We start from the raw sequence: 26,482 nt of genomic DNA, 5'->3' as shown, positions 1-26,482 counted from the left end.
GGTATGAAACCTGATATTTATGAGAGATTTCTTGCAAAAGACTGAAATCTAGAAAATTATTGGAGTGTGTCTTATATAGTTAGTAAAGAAGCTGGTTTCTTTTCAAAATTAGCAGATGTAGAAAGAGAAACACTGACACACTGATTCACATATCTTGTTGTATACCACTCACTGTTTTTTTCCAGGCGTCTTTTCCTGATGGAGGAATGAAGGGTTTAAGCTGGTACTTATACATGTGTGCAGACAAGACCTGCACATTATCTCTCTCTTTCTCATCTTTGGACTTTAAATTGGTCTTAACCTTCTTGTGGCCCCTTTGTTGCTAAGTATTTTGGTAAAGTTGTGCATCTTACTGAGAAGACACAATCCAGAGTTCAAGCCCACCTCTTGTGTTTATCTTTCTCCATCATTCTATATATTCAATCAGACCTCTACATTTATGAGGTCACCCAGGTTTTAGTGACATTCTGGTTTATAGTTTTTTCTCTTTCTGGGAGAATTTTAAACAAATTAATCCCTTCCCTTTTCTTCCCTTGCCTGGTTTTGGTTCTTTGAAATATATTTAAGAAACTCCTGGGATCTGAAGCATGCCATCAGGCATGTGGGTCCCCTCAGGTTCACAAACCCCCCACAGCCTTCCTGGCACTGAGACTGAGTCATACCCCTTGTGTTAAGTCCTGGTGTGTAAGTCAAGCATTGCATAGCCACAGAGCTGGCCAAAATGTGCAAAAAATAAATAATTAGCACCTATGGGGATGTTTCTTAGCCCTTGAACAACAAAATTTAAAAATACCTGTATTGTATGTGTATCGTGGCAATTAATTTTAGTACTATGTCTGCTTTGATGGACGAATGGAGTGTTACAACAACTATAAGGTAGCCTTAAAAGTCTCTGCATGACTCTGTGTTACAGTAACTGCTAAGGAGATGACAGCATCTGTAGGAATGGTCTGTACTGGCACAAATGTTCAAACATGCAGAGGAGTAAGTATGTGACTTTGCTCACTCCTGCTCACTTAATTTGTATATAACTGTTTTCAGGGCTACCACAGGCTTTCCACCTCGGTTTCGATTTCTGACCCACACATGACATTACTCACATATTAATGAGTGGCAAACTGCAGACATAATTTCTCCAAGAAGCAATACCAGTGCATTCAGGTAGCTACTTCTAGACTTTGCATCTAAAGTCTCTGGAGTTGCATATGGATTAGATGAGAGGGACAACTTTAATTTCTGTTGCTTTCCTGTCTGGCCACAGTGTTCTTGCATTCTTCTCTTCAGTAAAATGCAGTGTAATCTGGGGGTTGCTTCCGTGCTACTCTAGCCACACATTCACAAGTGACATTTCCACAGTGTGTTCCCAGATTCTGATTCTCTACTCTGCAATGAAGCTGCCTTCAATCATTTACAGCTACTGTTGCCCAAAGGAGTAGTCTTTCCTGGTGATACCAATGCTTTAAGAACAAGTATGTACTGTGTAGGAAAAAGGGATTATAATTCAAATGGGAGTATAATTAAAAGAAGTGGGAAGATCTTTGGTTTGCTCCACATGAAATTGCTCATACAGCTATCAATAAAATGTTCTTGGAATGCTCCACCAGCACCTATAACAAGTCTCAGATCAAAATGCTGGGACAAAAAGATAGGAATAAATTATTCTCACAGTATGCTAAAAAGTTGTACTAACCCAAGCACACAATATCTCATAGACACAAACCGAGGAATATCCAAATTAGTGCCACATGGGGTTTTAACATTACCGATTTCAAAAATCTCAAAGCAATTTTGAACAGGATCAGTTTATAGGAATAACTTTAGGTAGAAAAATATGCACAATAGTTGGGAATTGCTTAAAAATATTGTCAGTTGTTAGTCAAGAAGCTGCAATCCCATAATCCAAGAGGAGGGCCTCATTGATCAGAAAAATGGTCTGTTTAAGAGGGAAAATTAAAGCAGCTATTTCAAACATATCTAACTATTGCAAAATGAGGTAAATTGGAAGAAATTATAGTAAACCAGAAATTAGGACTTAAAATCAATTGTGTAAAATAATGGCTGTGTTGAATAAATAAAATTCTTGCAGAATGAGTCTTATTCTAGTTGTCAGTTGTAGAATTGTCAATTGTATTATAAAGAAGATAAAAGTGTTTCGGACGTGCTATCAGAAAAAGCTTGAACAGAATATGAAATTGAAAAAGTCAAGATTTTTCTGTATTTAGTACACAGGGGAAAACAGAGGCTCTGTTTATATTTTACATATATCATAGAAAAAATCATAGAAAAACAATTGGATGTCATTTTAAGAAGCTATCTAGTACCTTTCATTACTCCCAAAATACTTATGTCTTCCATTACAGTGTTTTGCCTACTGTGTTTTTACAGACTTCCAGCACTGAAAATGTTGCAGTCTCGTTGGCTTTCCATTCCAGTGTTCTACTAGACTTGCCTGTATCAGATTGTTTTCCATCTAACTCTTCCCAATATGTTTTACTTCCTGCTCCAGATTAAGCCCTTTGCTTCTTGTCCAATCCACCTTGGCCACTGAGAGCAATTAATCCTTTCATCCTTGCAAAACAATTTACACAATTCAGCACTGTTATTATGCCTACTTAATTCTGCTTCTTGTCCAATCCACCTTGGCCACTGAGAACAATTAATCCTTTCATCCTTGCAAAACAATTTACACAATTCAGCACTGTTATTATGCCTACTTAATTCCACTTTTTGTTAGGTGAGACAAATCCAGTTATTTCATCTCCCATCCTAGGTCATGTTTTCTAGACTGCTGAGCATTTTTGTCAATCATGTTTGGTTCCCTTCAACATGTTCATATCTTTCTTGAAATACGCTGTTCAAAACTGAACTCCAGCCAGCACTAAGAGCAGGATTATTTCCTATGTCTTGTCTAGTTTATACATTCCACTGTAATGTTAGCCTATCCATAACACCAGAACATTTCTGACTTCTGTTCAACAATGATGTAATCAAATCCTAAGATGAGCTTCTAAAACATGACTACAGTCCTGGGGTGTTTTGGTGGGGCTTTTTTTCCATCCTGTATCTGTGTGGCTGATTTTTTGTAACTACTGGATTCCATCCAGTATTTTTTTCAGATAGTTTCTTCAATTGGCTAAGATAATTTTGATTTCTCTTCCTAGTCTTCTAGCCTCCGATCAACTGTAAAATTTCATCAGCATTGTCTCTCTTTCCTCCTGAAGTCGTGAAACTATTGAACACACATAGATCCAGGGTGGCATGAGACTGGGTATGTCCTGTCACTGACTATTGCTAACAGCAATCTGGAAATGTTATTCATTTGATTTTTTTCTTGCACTTTAAAGTCCACACAAGATTTCCTTAGGATCCTCAGAAGATGATCAAAAACTTCATTAAAAGGAGACTATACAATGTCATCAGTGTATTAGCTGCTCACTTACCGTGTGAGTGAAATAAATTGCCCATGATTTGTTCTTGGCAAGTTTCTATTAGCTCTTAGTCTGATGAAATATTTTCCACTTTGACAGAAGATACTAAACAAAAACTACTAAAACTTGACATTTCAACCAGTGAATAAAGGTTAACTTGCATCCAAGATCTTAAAAGAGCTTGTTGAGAGTCTGTTTAAATTGCGAATATAATTTTCCAGTAAGTTTGGAAAGAGTAGGGAAGTTCCAATAGAACAGAAGAATCCTAATGTCACGCCAATATTCATAAAAGATAAATAGAATGAACCAGTTATAATCCTTGCATTCCTAAACATTAGTCTGGTTATCTAAACAACTGATGAAGGACCTCATTAATAAAGATTAGGAGAAAGTGGTGTAATAGAAGTCAATTAAGATGGCCTTTACAGGAAATTGTGTTTTAACAAAAGACTTTGCATTTTAACTGTAATAATATTTTGATTGATTAAAATGCAAGAATTCATACAATATTGCCAAACTTCTGTGAAATGTTGCTAATGGGTTCCACTTTATAAAACCAAACAAAAAACACAACTAACAAATGTACAACAGCAACAAAACAAGAAAACCATAATAGAAAACTAGTTAAAAGCTAGTTAATTGAGCAGTAACTGAAATGTAATTGTTTGCAGGAAGTCATCTCTGAGTGGGTAGGTTTCAGAGGGATATCCAGAGACGATGATCTAATGCTAAATTGTTTTCCAGTTGTATTGCTTTTCTGCGGAAGCGTGCAAAGTCATTTCCGACAAACTTTCAGGTGACAAAATGTGAATGGGAATGTTGATAAGACAGAGAAATTTTCTATAACCTGCATACAAAGAAACCATAAAATATTTTAAATATATCACCTATAAAATCGTACATTTAAGAGCGAAAATATCCATCTCAGAATTTAAGTATATGTCAAATGTCTCATAAAGCCCTGATTTTGACCAGTTGCAAGCCATGGTGGTGAACAGATCACACTGCAAGACTAAAGGCAAAGAATGGCATGTTCTATAACTGCATGAATAAGAATGTATTGAGCCGAAATAAGGAGCTTATTATTTCTGTTCAAGGAATTCCTGTACTTGGCACAGTTCTAAGAATAACGTGTCTGATTCTGGTCATTACAAGGTTGGTTAAAACACAGGTAAATATGTCTTGTTCTTGAAGTTTCAACATTTATTTTTACAAAAACATAACTAAGTCACTTGACCAAAGCAAAATGCTAAAAAAAAAGTCCTCACCTGCATACACTGAGTATTTTAAGGCTGTTATTATTCTTTGGACAGTTTTGTCATATTTCAATGGTTGCAAATAGCAGAAGGAAAAATGAAAATGTGTAAGCATCTAAAATGTAAATATGTAAACAGTGTGTCTGCATACTAAGGGAAAACTGGCCAACAATTTCACACACTTAGAAAACTGAAATAAAGTGAGGAAAATTTTTTAAAAATTACATTTATATTGCTTAAACATTTGTATTTTGTTATAGAAGATGTAATAAGAAATGCCTGGATTTCAGTCTCTGTAAAATGGAAATAACCTTTTATTTCCACTTTTTTTCCCCATATGGCATCCCCTTTTTTCAAATAGTTCTGCTACAGATTCTTACCCACTTTCTTGTATTCTCTTTTACTTTTCACATAAATTAATTAACATGGATTTTTTTTTCTTGGATGGGCTTGCAGAGAAGGGAATAAAGCCAGCCATGACACAAGCTATTGAGCATATAATTGGTACGTGACTAGCACATGTCTTGCACAATCTCATACAGAGTGAGCAATCAATCTGAAGCTGACTTCTGAGGTCCCTCAGAAACTAACTCCATACCTACCTGTGAAAAAATAACTGTAGGGATGAATAGTAATAGTATTTGTGCTCAAACTGTTAGATCTTCCAGACAAGAATGAACAGTAACATCATCTCTGATGAAACCACAAATAATGCAGCTCATTTGTTTAAATACACCACAATAAGTCATGTACATTCTTTGGAAACAAAAGTGAGCTTGCAGTTTTTTTCTAACCTTTTGCAGACATAAACATTAGTCACTTTCTGAGTTTTTCCTGTAATCTGTCCTAATTATATTTGTACAGTATGTTTTCATCATTAAAATGAACTAAACTTGCATAGAGGAATTTTTAAACTGCCAGTATTCAAACAAAACCACATTGATACACAGGTCAATGTTCTACTTATGAAAGGTGCATTTTCATGAGCACTTACTAGTGTTTTCATGAACTTGCCTAGGATTTTTGTGATTTTTGACAATTTAGAAGTCGATTTTTATGGCTTCCATCTCATCAGTGTTCTTATAAGACATTACACCCCAAAACATATTCTTCTCAGTTACAGAGAACTTTAAAACCAATGGAATAAGAGCACAGGTTCTCTAAGAACTTCCAAAGACCGCTGAGTTTGCTATACTTTGGGAACAGGAGATATCATTGACTGATTAATCCAAAGGACCAATGATGCATTTTTTACAGCAGAGATAATCCATTCCTGTGAATCATAGACAGCTGCAAAGGAGATGAAAGGAAAATAAAGGGTTGGACGGACTGACAGGATGACAGTATTTCCTATGCTGCTTGAACAGCATATCATAGCTCTAATGTTGATCTTGAGACATGCCTCGAGCAATATGTTCGTAGCATAAATGAAAACAGAGTGCCAAATACATACCTTGCGTTAGGTGAAGCCTCCTGAACCTAGTACTTTGTGGAGTCTAACCTTAACAATTGATCATCCATTTAAAAACTGAAATCCATCAGCACAGAAACCCCAGAACACACCAGAGGATTTGTCAGGAAATCTCTTAATTTTTACCCCATCCAGGAACTAAAATTCACCACTTAAATATTTGCTTAAAAATCTGGTCTGGACTTGGATAGATCTAAGCTGTTCCAAATACTTTGAATTAATGTGAATGGACATGCACCCAGATAATTTCAATGTACATTTACGTTCAGGTATGTCATGTTTGGTTACTCCCGAAAGATTGTTTTAGCAGATGAGAAGTGATATATGCTTGTTGTTTGGAGAAATAGTACACACACAAACCTATGCTGTGACATCTGATACAAAATGTACTCAATTTTTTAAAAAATATTGCTAAAAGTTTATGACTTAGCTTGCAAAGTTGAATTCTAGGAAGCCAGGAAAAAGGTAGCTTTACATATATCTATGGGATTTAATCTCCTTCACTTGCATGTGAGGCACACAAATGTGTTGCCATGTAATTAAAATCAATGAGTAACATGTATGTCCACAGTAGCACTACTAACTTGCCCATGCTGCTTTTGGTCCCTGGGGTCACGCCTCAACATTATGCCACATGGATATATCACCTGCAGCTGTTTTTAAACTGGGAAAACCTTTATTACTCTCCCTTCAATTTAGTATTTTTGGATTCTCATTCTCCTGCTGCTGCTGCTTTAAAGTTTTGCAAAGCACGATCCTTTTACTGTCTTTTGTCTCTGGAAGCGGTCAGAAAAATATCAGGTTTGGGAGTTTAGACTTGGTCTTATACCTAACAACAAGGAAGTTAACAAATGCCAGCAGTCAGAGAGACACAGAGCACTTCTGTCTTGGAGACGACTCATGACCTTAACCTGATCAGAAAGTGCAATGTCCATCAGACTCCAAGCCTGATTAGTGTCAGACTGCAGGTCACCCAGCTGTGCAATAAGTTTATAACCCACACCCACCCCTTTAAGACCTTTCACTCTTATGAGAAACTTTTTCTTAATAAAGAAAACAGTGTTTATTCTGGGGAAACAGAAGGGGACCAAACAGCCTCTTCCTGCTTTGCTAAGGTGTCCCCAGGGACAACAACTTACAAAGAGAACAGATAGACAATGCAGGGGGCAGATGACTCCCACTTCTATTGCCATCCCCTCCTTCTTCTGCAAGTAGAACATTTGAGTTTCTGCTCCTTATTTGACTTACATGGAATCCCAGTTTGGTTTGCCTTGTTCCACTTTAAATTGCATAGTTATATCCTCTCCTCTCCTCTTCTCCATTTCTGTTTTTACAGCAGCAGGTGCTAATATCCCCTCTCATAAATGACCATAAAATAAGACAAAGTTTTGCCTTATGAAGAAAAAAAACATTTGCCTTTAGCTCTACATCACCCTTTTTATTTCTAAAAGACTTTTTTCTAAACCAGAGCAAACAATTAACAGATTTTACAAAAAGTCATCTCACACCTACCAAGAGCAATAGACAGCTAGAGTAAGTTTGTCAGCGTGGTATTGTAAAGTGCATTCCTGGAAGCCGCTGAGCCCCTAATAACACCACTTAAAAGTACCAGACTGCAAGGCTGAAAGGCTTTAATTAGATAGTTTAAAGTTGGAAGGTTTTTAATTGCTACAAGCTAAAGTCCAACTGAAGAGAAAAAGAATCATCCAACTGCACATCCTGGCCTTGCATTTACACCTTTCTTCATGCCCATCTACAGCTCTTAGCCACTACAATCTCATATCTCTTAAAAATGATTTCTGAAAATGTCTCTACTGAATGACTTTCTACTGTAGGAATATGTTGAAAGGTATTTCTGATTTGAGCTGATCATATATATGCACATTTTCTGGAATGAACTTAAGTATTAGCTATCAAAATATTTCACTTAAATTTTTGTTTTACAGAATGCTTTTTTATGCATTAAAGATAGGCTTTATTTTATTTCATAAAAATAATTACAGTTTTCAATATCTTCTCTCCTCAAAAGCATAAAAGTTTAGAACTACTGGATCAAATTTAATTTGCAACTAAAAAATTATTCTTTTGTCAAATAAAAAGGGGATGGGACAGGGGTAGTTTCAGTATAAAAAGCTGAAGCAGGGGTAGAGGGGAAGGGTGAATGCAAGTTTGAGATCACACATGGTTATTTCCTTTACTTGCCTTTGAGTACTTTGTGATTTTGGCTGAGAAAGAAGTGCTGAAATGCTGTGACCAAAACTGAAATTGTGGTATTTTTGGACGGAGTGGAAAGAGGAAGGATTAATAACCCCACAAAACAGCCTTTTTCTCTTGAGAATTCCAGTTTAATTTTGTACTTTAATGTTGCAATATTCTTTTCAGCTTGAAGATATAAAACAAGACTATTGAAAGATTACGTCTTATTGCAAGCTAAAACAATACAGTTGAGCACAAGAACAATGCAAATGTGTATGTTCGTATGTGCCAAGGGGAATGTGCCTGTTATATGGCAAAGCTCTGAGAAGTTACATCTCAGAGCTTTAATTTGAGAGCAGATGCCTGCAGAAAATATTCAGGACTACAAAAAGATGATCAAGTTTCACAGGGCCCTCAGTGACTTACCACAAAAAGATGAACTCTGCAAAAAATTTTGCATCCTCGAGACTAGAAAAGGTTTGGGATTTCTTTCTCTGGAACAATACAAATTTGACACAATGTTTCTTTTAATCCCTGGATCATACCTGTACCATGCAGCACTCAGTTGCTGAAAACCATCAAGAACTATGTGGAAAAGAATGAATTTCAAGGACACATGCATAACAGTTTTCCTGAGTACATCCCTTCCTAAGATATGTTAGAATTCACAGCTGAAGTTTTAATTATCGTACACTTTTTTTACTCTACCGGTTTCAATTTCTTGATTAGCTTTGTGTTTACAGAACTTGGAGGCATAACTCAGCCTTTTTGTTCAAAGCACTGCCTGGTTTGACACAGCCTGGTTTGAGATGTTTTGACACATCTAGATGACAGAGATTTGAGGATCTTCCTCTTCCCTGGACTCGCAAAACCTTTGTGGTTACATGTGTATTAAAAATTTAAAAACAGGGTTCATTCTTTGGCCCTCAGAGCAAGTAGGTTACACTAGCCACTCCTATACTACCTGAAACAGGCTGGCCACATCCAGCCTGAGTATTGCTAATGGTTTCTGGCCTGTGTGTGCTCCTGATGGTGCCTAGATACATCCCAGGAACTGTTTGAACGATTTCTCAGCACAGATAATCAAGGTTCATAGGTTGTGCTCATCCTTGACTGTTTGATCAACTCTGTGTGTTCCTTCTGAAGAGCAGAAAGCACATTTGATAGAAATCAAAATGTCACCAACCCTAAATGATGGCTTCTGCTACCTAGATGTAGTTACATGATCTACAGAACTTTGGTGCAGCCAAATAAAAAATTAAACATATTTGGGGATAATGTTTTCTTTGTTTCTTTGGGGCTTTTTAGCTACTTGGGAAGATCAAAAGACAAATATTATCCCCATACATTGTTTATTTCCTCTGCATCCAAAATGATTTTTTTTCTGGGCACACTTAGCGAAAGCCAAAGATACAAGATGTAGGACAGCTGAGGAACAGAATAGCTGTGCTCCCCCTTCCTTCTTTATATAGCTGAAGTAAAGGAGACTCAGGTTCATCTTTCTGTGTTCTGTGATCAAAGTATTTTTTTAACTTAGGTTTGTGATGTGCTAGTAGAGAGCTTTTATCCCAGGCTGTTGAAGCTCTTCTACTTTGATAAAATACTGAGATGTTTAGGTGGGGGTGACTATGAGGAACTGCGTTCTGGTTGTTTGTATAGACTGATGTTATGAAGGCCCAGTTTGGAGTCTGTGTTCCAGATGGATATGCAGAAATCTAAACAGTAATTTTTACAGCTGTAAGCCCTTTAAAAATTGATTACTGGTAATCTCATGCAAAAAAAGGTTGCATTTGCATGAAATTATTTTCTAGATTAAATACATTTATTCATATCCCAGTTTCTTCTGAAGACAGAATCAGTAGTGAAAGCCCTCCTGCATGCTGTCTTAGAGACCATTTCTCCTCACTTTGCTGGTCACACAACGTCCCTGAGGCCACTGGAACACTTGTCCCTGTGAGAACCAGTTTGGCTTTATCCTGTGTATAAGCACGAACCGTCCCAGGTCCAGGTGTCAAGTTTCCAACTTCCTGCAATTTGGCAGGTGGCTCCAGCTGGTTTCATGTACCAAGGCTCCTGTCTCTTGCTCTACATCACCGAACTGAACAGATTTGTAGCTGTCTTTAGAGCAGTGCACCAGTGGTAAACATGGGAGCTCACCAGCGTGAGGCAACAGCTCTCTACAGACCACACCCAGGGCATGCACTATGGTCTGGGAACCACCAAACTAGGCAATGGTTACAAAGGGCTCTGAGAGGTAATTGCTATGTCAGTGCTAAGTATTATTATTATTTTCCTAGCTAGCAAAACCCAAAAGATAATGATATGATACACAATACATCATACTAGAGCGGAAGACATACTTGTCCTTGGTTTTGGTTACAGTTTTGTGGAATCAAAAATGGAGGGGAGCCATATCTTTCACTGCCCATAAAATGAGAACAGCAAAAAAAGAGAGCTGATATCTAATACACAACTGGTAAAGAAAAACACATGATAATGTCAGGGGAAAGAATGCTTGTGAGCCACATCTGGCCAAGATTTGGATCCGATTGACCCTGGCTTGTCCTCCAGCAACACAGGACCTGTGGCATCTCCCACTCCCTCACAGGCAGAAGCACTTGCAGAAAAAAGCCATGCTTGGGGAAACATGGAATCGCTATCTCCTCACATGAGTGCTCCTCACCCTGGAGACAGTCACCCTCACATTTACCAGCGTATACTGACAATGACCTTCACAATTTACAAGCATATACTGGTGAACATATTTTTTCCAATTAAGTTAATAACTTTTGGATTTCTACTCATTGCATCTAATTTCTATTCCCAGAGGATTCCTGCACGGCTAGGTTTCATACCTCAACCCTTCCCAAACTATATGAAACATGAATGATCTGCAACCCTCACTTTGCAGAAAAGGAATTGCACCACAGAAACAAAGCCCAGATTTTCAAACTGGATTAGACAGCTCATTCTCTGCTGGATTCCAGTGGGTGTTAGGTGCTTCCATATCTCTGAAACCTGAGTGAAGGGCTTGGAATCACGCAAGATACTGGGCCTGCTTGGAATAGTTCCCAGCTTTTCTAAGTCGAGATGAAATAATCTAGGCAGTGGGATATGATCAATGTTCCCAACTTCTCATCTTTTAAATTCATATTAATAAGATTTTATTTGCAAGCAATAAGGCAAATGAACTCACTGGTTTTGAAGGCTGATAGCAACAATTTTACTGCAACCACAGAGTTCGTGCCCCAATGCTATAAGTAATACAAAAAAAGCTGTGACCTGTGATGAAATTATTCATGTTGGCCCTGTGGGATATACAGGGCAATATCAGAAATGCTGGTTAAGTGTTGTTTGTACACTGCATCCCTCCCTTAAGCACCAACCTCTAATAATATATCACAAGACAGCAAGTCAGCATACAGATGGTTAATAATCAGTTATTTTGTGGATAGTGTCTGGCCTTGCTGAAAGTGGGTCCAATCCCACACAGGCAATACTAACCCTTGCAAATACAGTCAGAATCTATTTGCAGATAAGGGCAGGAGCAGTCAGGACCAGTTCAGGCTTTTATGGGTATTTAAATACCCAATAAAGAATCTGTAATCCCAGTCCTGCAATTACCATCACATGACTGGAACTCAGAAATAATGCCTCATTCTTAAAGGATGCTTTCCAGCAGTGCATCCTGAGTGGCTTTAAAAAGAGAGACACATATCTTCACCCTTTTTTACAATGTGGGAAACCAATGTACACCAAGATGCAATAGCACAAAATGAAAACTCAGTAGTCTAGACAGGAAAAAATCCCAGGCAACCTGACCCTGATGTGCTCTTCTCCAGTGCACTGGTAGAGTTTTGAAGAGCTAGTCAGGTGTGGAGTCATTGCTTCTGCCTTCAAATCTACCATAAAAGCCATTGCACTCATAATAATTTCATTCTGTACATACTATAGACTCATTTATGTAACCAGAATTGCTTTCAGTCAGCAGTCATGGATGTATTTTGGGGTTTTTTCATAATTTACCTGTGAAAGAAAACAGTTACAGAGACATTAAAAGTGGAGGGACACGAGTTATGCCTTCCCTTACTCTTAGGCCCTGATTCTTCCCACTTATGAATAAGCTAATATATGAGAAGTCATAAAGACTTTATTAGTATGTTCAATGTTTCAAGATAAGTCAGTGTATAAATGAGGAGTATTATTCTTGTAACTCTGCTTACAACTGCATTCAAGTATTTCTGAAGTGACTCAGAAAGTGAGAGGTAAAAGATCTGCTGGAATTTGAAAGCTATCCTCATAAACACCTTTCTGCCTTTTGGGTGTAGAAAAGCCACTCATGATTGAGTACAAGGTGGATGAGCATGAATCATTGACTAGATTTATGTTGGTTTGGGTGAGTAGTGTAGATATGGTTTGTTTTTCAAAGAGGTACTAAATAGTGATTTCCAACATAAAAACACATTCCCCTCCTCTGCCCCACCCCAAAGTTATTAGGATTTCTTCCAACTGTCTTTTCAGTGTCTGAGTTCTCAGTCTGGCAAAAAAAATCCATTTAGTCTTGGCTAGGGTTTTCAATGGGAGCCGGGTGCCTCAGACTCCAGGGAAAATCGAAGCTCCTATTAAAGTATTTAAATTGTAATCTTTTTTAGGACTTGAAAAAATTAGCGCTTACCCCTTTCTCATGAAACGGGATGAAGAGTCAGCTTTGTCTCACACTTTTGCAGTGGTCTCTAGTCATCCCATGTATCTTCTCTGCCCAGTACTGCAGATAGGATAATTTGGTGATGGGCATCCTTCCACATCTGACTACACCTGTATAACTACATGGGTCAACTTATCCCACTCACAGCTGTCGGTTCGCTCCACTCACCCCACTCCTCCTTCAGCGCTTCTCATACCACATATTCCCAGCTGGAGGTTACTGCTTCATCTTTCTCTTACCCTGAGCTGTCTCAACAAGGAGTGACCTTTTCAGGGAAAATGAAGTGTTCTGGTTTAGAAGATGTACACAGCTGTTCTTTGCTAGTCCCTGGCTGAAACAAGGCACAGAGTATTTACAGCCATCCTATCAACACAACTGCGGAATAATGGACCAGAGGCAGTAATTTTTATGGCCTGTACAAAATCAGCTGTAGGTCACCTTTCCCTTGATACTTCCCTAGCCTGGTTGTCTGTGGTTTTCACATATATGTGTGTGTGTGTGTGTTACATGTATGTGTTTTGCATACACATCTGTATGTGTATCTTATGATATGAATACATATATACATATATATGCATATTTAAAATTTTTTTTCAGTATAACAATCTGGAAAGTTAGCTACAACAGAATGATCTTTGCATGATGAAACAAAAAAAAAAAAAAAAAAAAAAAAAGACATTGGAATCACCAGGCAGAATGGAAAATCCTTTCAAAAGACAACAATAGTATAATCCCTCAAATAAAAGGTTGTGTTGCCAGGAAAAATTACCTTTGAGCCAATGTGATAATAAAACAATATGAAGAAACCATTAAGAAGAAAAATACAGAGAGTAAAAGAAACAGTCTAAAGACTCAGAAAGAATAAGGGCACAAATCGAACTGACAGGCTAACTGCTCTTTTGTAAACCTCTGCACTAATAATTCAGATGTAAAACCACTAAAAATTGGAAATGTTTTAGCATGGGTTCCCTCTTTCCACACACTGTTACAAAGGAAACATAACTGAACCTGACTCCCTAAATTACATGAATATCACCAGCTACAGGCAGAATTTGAGGAAGATTAAAAGAACAGCTATCTTCTCTGCAGGTTGGAGGTGGCTAGAGGGACTTCACAACAGTGTCACCATGCAGTGACCCTTTGAAAGAAGGGCAGACAATGTTCAAAGTGCCTGCCTGAAGGGATCCATTGCATAATGGGGGAAGTTCCTACAAGTCCACTGAACTCATACCCAGCTGGACACTGAAACATCTGTCCACAGGCATTTGAATTCAGTCCCTGTGGGCACTGAGGAACTGGTCTGGTAGGAGGGCAAAAAGTGGTAATGTTACCAAAAAAATTAAGAGCTCCTTTTATCATGGTGTTCTCCCTTCTTCTTGCAGAAAGGCTGCAGACAGTTTGCCAAGCACCCCTACTGGAATAGTAACCTGATTAGCATGCTCAGGCCTGCAAGACCCTGCATGTGCTGGAGGGTGTGTTTAAGCCTCTCCCTGCACAGACTATGAGTCTGGCCAAGGTGAGGCTGACCTATCCCTGCTATATTTTGTGTGTGTGTGTGTGTGTGTGTGTGTACGTGTGTGCACACTGCAAAGACTCCCCTGAGAGGCCACACAGAGGCTCAAAAGGGGTGCAGAGACACTGGGAGAATCTCCTAGAGGGACAGAAACTAAAGGGGAAAACGTGTTCCTCAGGCACAGGCCATTGAAGCCCAGCAGCTGGTGTCTATCTTCATGGACCTCTGAGGTCCAGCAATAACTCCTCCAGAATTTCTGTCTTCTTCAATGCAAGAGCAAATATCAGATCCCAGAGAAAATTAGGAAAGATGGCTGTCAAAACTCCCACACAGATGAGAATACAGGATTGGGTATTCATCTGAAGAATTGTATACTTATGTGAAACTCTTCTGAAGAATCTAACACTTTTGTGTCTGTGTCACTGGTCTGAAAAGCTCAGCTTTTTTTTTTCTTTGAAGCTTAGGGGATTCTTGCTTCTCACAGGTCTGCATGTAACATGATGTTCTCTCACAAAACAGTACCCCTTGCATGTGTCAAATGACTCCAAACATGAGTAGCTACTATTGGTTTAAGGAAAAATTCTTAGGGATAAGGGATAAAAAACCTATAGCTTTCAACCTGAATCATCTGCCCACCAAGTCCAAACTTCCCACTGTCTTCAGCCGTTCAGGCGTCTGGTAAGCACAACTTGCCTGTAACAACCCCCAGTTCATCCAGATTAATGTTATTTTTTGTTTGCTCTTTTTCCAGGCTGGTTTAGATTCTCCCCTTCTCTTAACCATGCAAGTGGACACTTTTTTCCATCACATTTTGGTTGGCAAGTGATGTTGAAATCTTACACACCCACTGCTTCTGAGCAAACCTCCAGGACAGGTTGTCATTGCCACTGGTATTTACCTCTCAGTGGCAGGTACTATGGAGATACCTGAGGGACAGTAATACTTAATTTGACACAAACTTTGCTCCGGTAAGGTGCTTGACATTCTTGACCCTGTTAAATGCCTGTGCTTGTGCTCTGGTAGATGAAGGCCCATCATGAAATAGGTTTTGTGGTGCTGGCACCTAACCAGCGTCAAACCGCAACAGCCCAGCAGAAGTCTTTATTCTCCTTAGAGTCAGATTTAGGAGGGATGTCTGGATCATGGGCTGATCCAGGCTTGTTATCCAAAGTCAGCTTCATGTCATTTGGAATGTTATATGCAAAAATCCATTAGTCTTAAAGAAAGAGAGCCTGAGAATGTTTAAATGCTTAAAGTAAAAGAAGCAAAATAATGCAAGAAACTACCACTAGCTTAATTTTTACTATCCATTAAATTTCATGTTGGATGATTTAATTAATGAACTTGACTGCAGCTAGTTCCATACAGAAAACGTCACGCATTTCATTATCTATTTGTTCATTGGTGTGGTTTCTTTGTTTTGATTTTTTGTTTTGTTTAATTTTCCTCTGTATCCCCAGCCCACAGAAGGCAAAGCATGATGTTCAAAGGGCTGTTTATATTAAAATACAACAAAGCAACAGACCAAAACCACAGTCCTGTGCTCGTCTATAGCTAACAGTTAATAATAGATAAACAAGGTCTAATAAAATAAATGCCTGCATAACCATTTGCCCAAAGCACAGAGTAAGTCAGATTCTGAGGTCTGGAAAAGCTGAGTTGTTTATTCTCCTAAACACACCTCTGGAGCTAACATAGTCACTAAGGAAGAGAAGTCACAGATCAAGTTTTTTAAAGAAGGTTGTCCCACAGGATTCCTGAATCAGCCAGGCAAAAGCAGAACTAGCTACCAAGCATGCAAATGGGTAGCTATACATTTCTGCTTTTGTATTTAGTCTTAAATTTAAAAATATTTTCAGAACTGGCTAATTGATGTCTTCATTACAAATAGGCAATCTGTTAAAATAAATTAAAGGTGAAAAATACAAATACTAAAATCTTCTGGCCAATCTAATCTAGTTGGTCTATTTTTAATTTTTTTGTTTTCAGAGTACATTACATTTTGAGAATAGAAGTCTCGGATTTGGCCAACATAAAGTCTGAATGTTGATTTAACTAAATCAGTCTAGAGTTTCTATGACAAAAGTGAATCAAACAGATACTGTGCAATAACCTCTTCTGGAATAATTTCCATTAGAAATGTTGTTCTGAAATAAAAGCCTCTTTATTCCACAATCACTTGGATGCTGCTGAAGTGGAGCGTTCTGGTCACATTCCTCAGTGACAAAAAGCACTTAAAGGCTTATTTTGTAATGTGCAAGAGATGTGAATGGAGAGAAGTAGTTTGTTGATGAAAATCCAAGACAGATTGCAAACATCATTCTTTATTTTTTTTAACAACTAATTGTCTGTTAAAGTATCAAAATAATTTAAAATAGTCTATATTTATTAGAATAGTTATTAATCTGTGACTACATGGAATTGATATTCAGATACAAATGTACACTTCTCAGTTTTTAATACTAAAAATAAATATATAAGGTTATGTCAAGAATCAGAGAGATTCACATCCATAACAGGGAAGAGCTTAAACCAGCACCACCAAAGTAAATAAACCAGTTCTGAAGCTGTTCATAAGAACAGTTCCTTCTGTGTTAGGGAATATGTGGCCTGTTCTCACTGTTCCTGTCTTGCTACTTCAGTTGATTTGTTCTTCAGCCTTGGACTTCATATCTCAATCTTCCTCTTTCATAAAAATGTGCTTAAACATAGGAAGTGGTTTAAAGTTTCTACAGGAAAAATATTGCAGTAGGACACTGTAGTCCATATTATAAAATCTTCTCTTACTAACAACCTAGCCAAATGTCCTGAGAGTGATGCCTTTTCCTGGTCTTAAAATCAAGAGTCATACATGGTTAGAAAGGGAAAAGGGATTTTAACTTGGTATTTATTTTAAGGATCCTTAGGTGCACATGTCCAGGTCAAATGCACCAAAATGCACCCCGGCGAATATATGCCCCAAAAGATCGGGTATAACATTATAGGTTTTACTAATTAGCATATCTATCAAAGATTCCCCAATGAGAGGCTCAAATGAGCCCCCCTCCCCAAGGAACCTTCCCCTGGATGGTTCTACCTTGGTTTACAGAATGTGCTCTGGAGAGGACCTTGGGGTCTGGGGCACACTGATCCCTAGCTACGAAGCTTCTAAAATGTTTAGTCTCTCAGCTTGACAAATAAGTCCAAGAATGTAGGCAAAAAGCACTAAGAATACAGAAGTAGTAAAAAAGGTATAACAGGGGTATAAAAGCAAAGGCAAAAAATCATCATGGCATCAAGAGTACTGCAATTGTTTCTTATTATGACACAAGGGTGTTGGGAGGGAGCAAGGTGTTTCTTAGTCCTGCTTGTCTCATCATTTCTATTTCAATGCTACCTTGAAACAAAACAAAGGTGGCTGTGAGCCAGTAATAAAGTAATAAACAAAGCCATGTACAGACCATGCAGTGCACCTCAAGTCATGTCAAAGACGAGATCATAAAAATGCAGAAGAGGAGGAAAAGTATTTAACCTGATCTAAAAAACCTAATAATGTAACACTGGACATGTATATGTTTGTCTCTGCAATGTGAACCACTGGGACCCATGTTCACATCACCTCTACCCACAGTTTCCTGTAACTGATGTATTTACAGAGATGGCTTCCGAATAATACAAACCACCACAGAAATTAGAGAGGAAAGAAGGAAAAGAACATACCCAGACCTTACCCATCAGATGATCTTTCCGCTATCATTTTGTGGCTTTCTGTTAATTCACTCATTTTTTTTGTGTAAAAATGTCAAGGAACAGATTTTACAGACAGGTACATGCTGAATTCATCAAATAAGTGATGTTGTGTAAAGCAGAGCCTGTATTTAAAACTGGAATCTCTAGGCTGTATATGAAGAGCAATATCTTGCATGTAAGTTTTGGAAGAAAGGTACATTTGCTCTACCCTTGAACCCCAAGACTTCATTTGTCTTTGAAGTCATAAAAAATAACAGTCAAAAACCCTGACGTCTTTTGCAGTGGGACCAGAACTATTCAGCAAAATGAAATGAAATAATATAATTCTAGTAAAAGATTGGAATGTATTGTGCTGAAAATCTATCACGTGAAGCCAGAAAAGGAAAATCTGAAAGGAAGAGAGAGAGGGACCTAACTTATGCCCTTTTCAGTGTATAGTGATAAAAAGAACATTCAGACACCAACATAGTTAATCTAAGATTATCCATCCCTAAGAAGAGATACCACTTACATAAATAAGAGGGAAGTAAACATGTTTTGGATAAACAACACTAATTTTTGACTTTATCAAAATCAACAGCAAAACACTTATTGTTTTCCACAGGCTTGCATTTCTTCCAAAGCTCTCTTCCATGTCTGCTAATGTGCAAATCACTTGGGCATGCAAGGAATGCTGAATTAGTAGCCTGTCTTTTAGCACTACAAAACTTCCAGTCTTGCTGAAAACAGAAGGTGGGTAAGATGAGAGGAAATGGGTAGTAAATTTTGAGGAAGCACAAGTTAGAGGCAAATAAGGAGAAGAAAAGGCAAGGAGGAAGAGGAGTATTTAGTTATGATTTATGACAATACCAGAAGTAGATAAGCAGCTCATGATGATGGAAAAAAAGTGGCTGGCAGTACCCAAGTAGTCACTGGGAGCAGAAATTTTAAGTGTCTGTTCAAGTGAGCTATTAATTAAAGTGTTAGAAGTCAGCACCTATAGTATCTGGTGGTCTGGTTTAAAGCTAATATATTGATGGCACTTCTTTCATTATACCAGAGGGGAAAAATACCAACATGCCATTTTTCAAAAGACCACAGCAGAAGCAAGATTTGTCATATAAAGAGTCATCCAGGCTTCAGATTAGAAGGTGAGGAGGAGGGTGGAAATTCTTATGAACCACATAAAAAATGGTGGCAAAACCCACCAATTTTAAAAGTGGAGTAGGTTTATGTCATCTGAAGGCATAAAAACTTTCCTGAATCCTTCATCTTCATATGTTTCTTTAACAGCTCATAAATTCCAATATGTACATGTAGATACTCTGTGGACGGCAGACTTGGGGATGATGATGAGGACTGAAATGAATGCACCTGATTAATTCACAATAACATTTGGGATAAGAGAAATGGCTGTAATGGAGATGCCACAGTTCCCAAACCAAGGGGAACTCTGCCTCTAGCTGCCTCACAATCAAAGTCAAGTTGGCTAGAAGAGACAGACCTATTTAGTTTAAAGTCACAGTGCTGGTACATTTGCTTTAATCTTGGATGAAATTTTCCCAGGAAAATTCACTGATGTGGACAAGTTCCAAAAACACAAATTAAACTACCCTCTGAGAAGTTAAGATTGGGCAAAGGAAGGGAAAATAAAGACGAGACATTCCCATTTTATCCTGAGTGTATTCAAGTGTGGCTTTTTGGGGTAGAGGGGAAGTGGGATGGTTTTTTGTTTGTTTAATTTAGGGTTTAGTTTTTTGTTGGGGTTTTGGCGGGGGAGGCAGGGAAGGCTTGTGGTTTAGGGATTTTTTGTTTGGTTGGTTTAGTTTGGGGTTTGGTTTGGTTTTTTGGGGTGGGGTGAGGACACAGAATGCAATATTTTGTCTGACCAGATAAGACAACTACAACTCAAGTAAAATGACCCTAATTATAATAGCTGTTGGGATGAATTAAGAACTTAGTCTTCCCTGAAATTTTCCCATCATAGGATCATAGAATGGTTTGTACTGGAAGGGGACCTTAAAAATCATCTGTCTCCAATCCCTCTGCCACAGACAGGGATGCTTTTCACTAGACCAGGTTGCTTAAAGTGCCATCCAACCCAGCCTTGTACACTCTCAGGGATGGGGTACCCCCAGCTTCTCCAGGCAGCTTGTGGCAATGTCTTCACACCCTCACAGTAAAGAGTTTCTTCCTAATATCTAAACTAAATCTATCCTCCTTCAGGTTAAGGCCATTCCCCTTGTCCTACCAATACATGCCCTTGTAAAAAAAAAAAAATATCGTTACTACTGATGGTTCAGCTCTTCTGATAGGAGCCCTGAAATGTATATAATGCCAGGTTACACTGTAGACAATATTATCTAGGTACACTCAGATGAAAAAAGATTATAAAAGATGTTAAAGTACCAGACCCAGCTGGTGCTGTATTTACCCTGGCACCATAATGGAAGAACCATAGTGGGAAAGATAAAAAATTATTGGCATCAAAAGCCCTTTGTTTATACAAATGCTTGGAGAGTTCTGCAATGATGACATTTACTTGTTGTTTGGGAGACAAAGTCAGCAATGCTGTTCTGGAACCAGACCATATACCAACAGGCTACAAGTTCCAGGACCTGGAGACTGGGAGTGGTTTTAGATATGCACGTTTGGGGGATAGGATGGGAAATAGAAATCTAAGCAGTTCCCAAAGGTTAAACTCTGAAAGTTTGAAGAAAAAAGGTTCACGAAAAGGTAGAAAAAGATGCTAAAAGGGAACATGAGATGATATTTGCTCCATCCTGTTACCCAGAAGAGAATCGGTCATGTCTGATTCCTGTCTGCACGTTCAGTCCGTTCATTAACACCTGATACACAAGCCTCTTCTGTAGCACTTCACTGCATCTGTTAATGGAGAGGCTTTTGTGGTGTCAAACTGAAATCTTTCCTGCTATAGGTCTAGTTCATAATTTCTGTTCCTTTCCTTGAAAGAAGACAAAAACAGTACTTTTCTCCACAGTAATGTTTTAAGTGTGTGAACATCATTACATGATCTCCCTTCAGTTTTTTTCTAGTCTCGCAGACATTAAACATACACAATTCTTTCAACCTTGCAGTTAATGTGCAATCTAATCACTTTTATTTAATGAGATATGAATAATTTCAGGTACTACATTGACATTCTATGACAGTTTTTTTCCTGATTGTTTTACATTCACATTTTCACTATTAAAAACAATACAATCTTGTAGTTTGAAAGACCCACATAAACAAAAGAAACAACTAAGTAATAGGTTATTTACCAAAAAATGAAACAAAAAGAGGTTTAGCTGACTCATTATGTACTGTTGAGATGCTGAAAGGAGGAAAACTCTTTAGAAGCCTTTTACATCATTACATTGTTTCAGGTGGGCTTCAAATAGTGACTTCCCAGGTCTCTCATGCACAAGCCTGGACAGCTGTAGCCCTGCTGCCTTCCAGCCTGCCTCTGTTGCAATGGGCAGCCTGGTTGCTGCCAGGTACAGTAGATGAAGGTGTCCTTTCATGCCACTTTGACAGTGCAAGCTAGAAATGCCTAGGGCAGCAGCATGAAATTTAGACTTGCAGCTAAGCAGAGTCTTTGGGCCATGGGGAAAACATGCTGCACTGTGGTATTTAAACTGTCTACTCAGGTACCATATGAATCACAAAAATCTCAATTTCAAGCCTTTAAGAATCTATTTTTCAAAACCTGCTATCTCTCTCAGGGTCTATATGTACCAGAACAACAGAGCAAGTAAGTTTATGGCTTTTTGAGCTATTTTGTGTATCTGTTTCAAGCATCATCAATCCCAGGTCTTTGTAGGCTTTTGCAAAGAATTTTCTGCTTTCCTTTAGAAGCAAACATTAAACAACCCAGGCAGGAAAGAACCCCAAAAGATTATCTGGTTCAACCTCTAAACAACATTCCCTATTCCTCCTATTACCATTCACCAGTATCTATCCACCATTTTTCAAGTGTCAAATGATAATGCAAACCCTAACAACTCCCAAAACAAATTCTGAAGCCTTTGTGGCATTTAAAAAGACATATAACAGGTAGTAGAAGTTTTGTAGTAACACAACAATTTACCATGGTGCAAAAGGCAGTGGCAATTCCAGCTTTACTGGTTGCTGCAAAAAGACTGGCCAAAAATCTTTCAAGACTTCCAGCTCCTGGTCCCATTAACCCAGTTGGCAGTATGCTAGCACAGCAGACAATTGAAGAGCAGCTTCTGGCAAGTGCCAGTGCCTTTGCTACAGTACAGTAATTGTGATTACCAGCTCTCAAACATACTTGGCTTCATAAACAACTGCTTCACTAAGTACCTGTAATTTCTCTCTCAGTTTGGGCAGAAATGTACACAAACTCTGTTCTCTCACATGGTGAGTTAGAGCTCTTCATGATGTAGAAGAGGGGTTCATTCGGAAAAAGTCTTTTCTGCTTTACCATGCCCTGGCCTTGCAATGAAGTGGTCAAGAGGAAGCTCCTCTGTTTATTTCCCTAAATTCCATTCCCATCTGAGACAGACCTCCTGCAGGCAGATGGTAAGCACTGTTGCTTGGTTTCCTTCATTAGACTGTTCAAATGAAGCTCACAAACAAAGGAGACAATGTCTTTACTTGACACCTGAGGAAAAATGGTGTTAGGAGATACTATGTGTTAATTTAGCATTTTCTGATGTGGGACTGTATCTGAGCATATCTTAAATTCAGCTTAGAGCCCAAACATAAGGCAATAGATGCACAAAAATTTACTTGGATTTATTTAATTGAACTTAGGTAACTGTCCACACAGACTCAATACCAAGAGGAGTTATTTTTTGTTTCTGTTTCAGGGAAGGCCTGATTTAGGCTGAATGGAAACCATGTTTAAACTGAAACTAGAGAGAAGATCCACAGACTGTGAGATCATATAACACCAAAAGGCCATGTTAGCTGGCTTGGCTAACACATTTTCACCAGCAAAATCCTATCTTCTGGAAAAGTAACACAGGATTTATTTAAATAATACAAAAATGGAGAATATTCTACTTCCTTGGGTTGTACTTGGGATGAGCATTCTCATTATTAAATCCATGTCCTGTGGAGTCATGCCCTTGGTGTATTATGTCCCTGCCAAGGTTGTGGGGATGCCCCCATGCTGGCCACAGCCCAGGACTCTGTGTCAGCCCCCAGGTCCATCAGCCTCAGGGACTCCACAGCAGGGCGGTTCCTAGTTCCCCTCAGTCCTACCAAGCCAGGTCCAAATCTTGTCCAGGCCTTGGCCTCTCCCCATCCCCAGGAAGGCACCTGATGTCCAAAGATGGGGCTGTCCCAGTGTCCCCAGCTGCCTGCACCTGGCTGGGCTGGGAGTGATGACTTTTCCTGGTCTTAAAATCAAGAGTCATACACGGTTAGAAGGGGAAAAGGGATTTTAACTTGGTATTTATTTTAAGGATCCTTAGGTGCACACATCCAGGTCAAATGCACCAAAATGCCCACCGCAATCCACCCCAAAAGATTGGGTATAACATTACAGGTCTTACTAATTAGCATATCTATCAAAGATTCCCCAATGAGAGGCTCAAGTGAGCGCCCCTCCCCAAGGAACCTTCCCCTGGATGGTTCTATCTTGGTTTACAGGATGTGTTCTGGAGAGGACCTTGGGGTCTGGGGCACACTGATCCCTAACTACGAAGCTTCTAAAATGTTTAGTCTCTTAGCTTGACAAACAAGTCCAAGAATGTAGGCAAAAAGCACTAAGAATACAGAAGCTGTAAAAAGGTGTAACAGGCATATAAAAGCAAAGGCAAAAAATCTTCATGGCATCAGCAGGACACGTCCTGGTTGTCACTGCCTTGCCTCAATAGACCTCCATGGGCAGCTCCCCTCATCCTGCAGGGCCCTGGCCCGGGCAGATTCAGGAGAGTAATACTGGGCATTTTTTCTCTAGGAAGATACCCCATGCCAGTTAAAATGCTTCTGTGTCTTCTGTTTGGTTTTCTATTTGGTTATCTATTGTAGTGCTTACTTTTCTCCTTGCACGATAATTAATCTCAAACTTTTTTCTATTTCCTCTGGTTCTGGAAAATCTTTTCAAAGCTGGGACAGACCTGCTTTGCTACAAACTGTGTCTATATCAGAAACAGTGATAGTATTACTTCTCTGTTCATCTTCACAGGTAAGAAGCCAAAGGTCCATTTGGAAATTACTTCTACCAGAAGCTTATATTTGCTTGTTAGATAAATGTACTAAAAGCCCACCCTGTGAAATTCAAGTATACTTGAGTAATGTGGTTTGAAAGCAATATTTTTTGCCTTTAAAAGGTGCATTTTGCTGTAGAGACAAGGTCTAGGACTCAGTTTTCAAGTCCCTTTTATTCTGGTGATGCCTTTACTATTTTAATGGTGATGGCCTGAGGCTTCTAGACCTGGCAAACATGAAGAGCTTTTCATCTTCATAAAAATAAGCTGAGATCGTTCACTGAGTTTTCCATTGTTTATCAGCCCTAGTAAATATTTGTGGGTGTCCTTATTCATTAGCTATTTCAGATTTGAAAGGGACTCTTTCCAAAATAAAAGAGAAGGGAAAAAAAATGGGGGGAAATATTTGGAATGTCAGCAGTAGCAGCAACCAGCGTAGCGAACGCCAAGGCAACTGCAACCTTCTCTGTGGTGGGTCTGTTGCGTCTTCCTGTTCCATTCACATTGTCTTTTCTGTATCCTGGACAACACTGCCAATTAAAACAAAGCCTTTACCTTGCAGCTCTACTTGCAAACAGGGTTGACTGAGGTTTACTGCTGGAATAGTTTAAAGTAGCCAGGAAACAGGCATCCCATCCCAGCTGTACTAGGTAATGTTTAAAGAAAGACCCCGGGCCATTTTTTCTTGGTCATGACCTTCCCATCATGTAAAGAAGGTTTGAGATGTTCCAAGAACATGCTCTTGCTCTGTATCGAGCTTCCTGAGTACCTCATCCATAGTCTTCCAGTCTCTGATAGACATTTGAAAGCATTGACACTGCTTTTCCTGAAAAAGTATCCAAAGGGTTTGTCAAGTCTGTGCTCATTTCTAGGGCCTTTTAGATATAAGTGTTACGTTGTAGGTGGAAGGAGACAGAAAAAGTATTACTCAAAACTTTGATGTTAATTTTGGGTCAAAACTCATAATGAACCTGAATATTGTTTTTTGGGAAGTGTCATCTTGATGTATTATTTTTGGTATTTCTTTTCCTTTCATCTTTACTGGCTAGATTACATCTCTCAAAGCATAAGCTGTATGCTTCATACAGGGCCCATCCCTCATGCTGCAGCCCATGATGTTGGCCAGAAAAGACCAAGGTAGCTGAACCATAACACCTGTGTGGCAACAATTCCAAATGTAATCTTGCAGGACTTTTTTTTTTTTTTAATAGAAAGTTCATTTTTCCATTAAAAACAGATGCTTTTCCTTCCTCTGCTCCAGGTCACCTTTTTTCTTCACTCCCAATTAATTCAAACAGAACATTTTCATATAGCCCTCACATATTGCAAAAACCATTATGCTTAATCTTATTCTTTTCTGGAAAACACAGCTAAACTTTGAGTAAATTTTTTCCCATTCCTTTTTGTCTGTGATAATTTATGTGCCATTTCTCTTTTTTTTTTTTTTTTTTTAGTTCTGCATTCCTACTGACAAGATGGTACTAGTGGGGAATCTCACAGGAATTTATTAAGCTGAGGTCATTATTCCAGTTATCTTACATCTTGGGTAGTAGAATTATTATTACTAAAATTTCTTTTAATTTATTTTGATAAAAATTAATCCCATTTATGAAAAGAAAACTACTAAACCAAAACAAAACAGAGTGAGTTAGAAAGGCATTTCGAGAGGCAAGAATAGAAACTATTACTACTCTTTTCCTTTTATTCTTCTGTCACTTAACGAAATCCACAAGTAGTGCTGTCCAGCACTGGTCCACACCATAAGTATTAACACACCACTGCTATCAACTGCTTGGTTGTTCAAGTGATTCAGGTTTATGTTACAGATTGGAAGGTCTTATATTCTTCCAATATTGTTCAAGTAGGGTTCAGCAATTTTTCCCAGGTGGATGTGCTGTTTTCAGCTTGTTTTTTTTTACTAAGTACAAAAAAAAAGCAGAATATCCATTTGGGAAAAAAAAAAGTACTCAAAGAATATTGCAAGTGTCAACCCCAATGCACATAGAATTAATTATTATCG

The sequence above is a fragment of the Corvus kubaryi genome, unplaced genomic scaffold (assembly GCF_017639235.1).
Source record: "Corvus kubaryi isolate FWS band 111438036 unplaced genomic scaffold, C.kubaryi_AGA036_p1.0 37266, whole genome shotgun sequence".
NCBI classification, from domain to species: domain Eukaryota; kingdom Metazoa; phylum Chordata; class Aves; order Passeriformes; family Corvidae; genus Corvus; species Corvus kubaryi.
The sequence above is the reverse complement of the archived record's forward strand: the minus strand, read 5'-3'. Positions refer to the sequence as shown.